Here is a 3,199-nt window from a genome sequence, read left to right on the forward strand (position 1 = left end):
TATTATTAACCAATGTCAATTATTGAGGTATGTTTGATTACTTATTTGAAGTATTATTACAAAATGGTCTTATATCCAATAAAATATTAGTAAGGTAGTTATAAGGGTAGTATTCCTGTTTTATTCAGTGGGAGTGATGACATTTTAGATCTCGGATGTTTTATTTGTGTCATTATATTTCAAACCCTTCCACAAAATATTGAGCTCTCATCTTGCTTAGTGACCTTGTGTTTCTGCACTTGGCATTTGAGAATGAATGATGGATTTTATTGTTCTGTTTTGCAAATAATAAGATCTGATTTTTGAACAGCTATCCAGGTTATAGGAAATTGTGGGATTAAGAAAGAATATGTGGCAAGGTGCAATGGACAGATTATCAGAATAAGTATATCATAGAAATACTTTATATAAAAACATCAGACATATATGATCAGAAATATAGTATCATATAACTGTCAAAAAGGCAATGGTAAGATATCCATTAACTTAACATTAAATTATTATGTTCTGGACTAGGTGGAAATAAGAAGTATTACACATCATTTCTGCTTTTCAAGAGATCTACAATGGAGATTTTTCCCAATTTCTTGGTATTCAATAATATGCTCCTGCTATACGCTTAAGAAATGGAGGAGATGAATTATATTTGTCAGCTACTTCACACAACACTTTGAAGCATGGTACAAAATTATTTACCTGGCCTGTGTAAATAGACCAACTTTATGAAAATTGATTTTATTTTCTCTTTCAAACATCATAATTTTGTTCTTAGAAGTAATTTAAGAGTCAAGTTATACTCAAGATCTGTCTTCCTTCACTGCTTTAATTTTATATGACAAGATTTTAATACCATATAGACACCTACCCACACCAAATATGTTAACTGTATGAATTTAGGTATGATTTGTACTTTGCTATTGTATAATTTTTGCTTTAATTGTTTTGTATTATGTTTAAAAAATTAAAATAGTATATATCTATTTCTTAAGGCGTGATTAAAAAAACGTTCCCAGTCATTTCAATAACTGCTAACCTGGCAAAATGTAATACAACCTGGAGTGGCACAAACAGTTAAGCACTCAACTACTAGCCGAAAGACTGATGATTCGACACTATCCAGAGGCACCACAGAAGGCAGATGATCTGTTTCTGAAAGGCTACAGCCTTGAAAAGTCTATGGATCAGTTTTAATCCACCAACCACCACCACATGATCACCACCATTTGCACAATATCTCCGTTTTGCTTTTATTACCCTGATGTAGGATTTGAAACTCTGCGTAACATTCATCAAGAAAGTAACACGTACAATGGAGCGATTTCAATAATAAAACCAAGCCATGCCACTGAAAAGCTGTTCAAAAGGAGGTGACAGTATAGTATTTTTTTAAAGAGACTGGAGTATAGATAAATTTTCAAAATAGACAAATTTTCCTCAGTGTTTTCCTTTCTCTTTCCCAAACATTTCTCTCTCATTTTGGTGGTTTATCTCCTAGGCAAACTATTTCTCTTTTTCCCGCCACCTTCCATTACTTCCAGTGGGTTCTCTTTCCCATCCCTGCAGCATTTGGGAAGAAAATGATAAGCAAAGCAATGGACATTCAATCTATTCTCTCTTCCTACAGGGGAGATGCTCCTAGCAAAGAAAGAAAGAAGGAGACTCTTCAAACCCCCTTGTAAGCCCACCAAAGACAGACTGCCTTAAAAACTAATGATATTTGCTAGCCAGAGGGTCTGTAGATATGTAATCCTTTTAGTAAGATATACCTACTCTGTCTAGGATCACTATTTTAAGCAAACTTGGAACCTACAAGTTCATGGGGCATGACTTTCTTGAAAACGTCACATTAATTATGGCACTATCTGAGTATAAAATATGTATGCATATAAAATGTTTCATAGTGAAATGGCTCCTGTCTGTGTAAATAATATAGCCACATACATTACTTAGAGTTCTCTTATGTTAATCTGAGCCAGAGTGCATCCTGATGAGGTAAGGAAGGAAGGACCTGAGAGCCATTCTTGTGGTCCCAGAACTCTCCTTAAATTTTCTCTGTTCCATGATGATGTGTATCATTGAAGTATTAGTAATGCTTGACATTGGGTATGATTCCCCATTCTTGTTAGTCTGATGGGATATCCGATCCTTTGTGTTACCTCAGCATTTGAAACAGAACTACCTTTCAGGATCCATTCCAAGTAATCTCAAAAGTTGCCATCCAAGAGTTACAACATATCATTAGAAAAATTGACCACACATTAACATGTTACATATTGATAGTCATTACTGCATTATTATACCACGTATTATCATCTTTCTGAAGGCAGCGCTGTAGTAAAGATGTGACTCTAATGGGGGGAAAAAATACAGACCTTGGACAACCCAAATATGTTAGTCAGAAAGCAGGTCTCTGGCAGGACTTCAGATCACATATATTGGCATAATGTTTGCTGCATATTGGAAGAAAATTAAACCATGATTCAAAGAAACATAGTTTAATAGCTTTCCTCTTTTTAAAAGAACTATCAAAGGGATACGAAAACAGAGGAAGAAAAAAATCTACTCAGAGAAACCTTCACCAAACCTACTAAAATATTTTATCTTCATTCTTAAGTAAGCAATTTGATATGAATTTTCAGGAAGAACTTAGCAGAAAACTTCTAAGAAAGCACATATACATAGAAGTCTTACCTACTTGCCAATGCAGGTAATTAAAAAAAAAGAGAAAGATGAAAACACTTTCTTATATACTAATTCTAGATTTCCATTCACTTGGAAATAGAAAAATTTTACAGACAAAATAAAGGCAGATGTGTGTTTAATTATGAAGAGCTTTTTGTCCACTTCAAATTCAATGTAAAAATGAAGGTATGCAAAACAAAGTATGTTTCGTTCAGTTATTCTTCATGAATTACAATATTTCAGACAAACTCCCACAGGGGTAAATATGTTTTCATCTTCTGCAGGTGTAAAACATCCTTCAGAGAAGATTATTTCCTAGCAAATGAAAATATTTTCATCTCCAGCCAGACTTGAAAATGTTACCCCTAGGAATAAGAACCTTTCTCCAATTCTAAGTCCCGTGTTCAAGACCTTTATGTGAAAGGCATATTAACATCATTCCCATCTGCGAATTTTATTTTTCACTGCTTGTGCTAACCCTTAATTTTCTTCTCTCAGCCATAAAGATATTCATTTT

Source organism: Trichechus manatus, unplaced genomic scaffold, assembly GCF_000243295.1.
Source record: "Trichechus manatus latirostris isolate Lorelei unplaced genomic scaffold, TriManLat1.0 scaffold00312, whole genome shotgun sequence".
NCBI classification, from domain to species: Eukaryota; Metazoa; Chordata; class Mammalia; order Sirenia; family Trichechidae; genus Trichechus; species Trichechus manatus.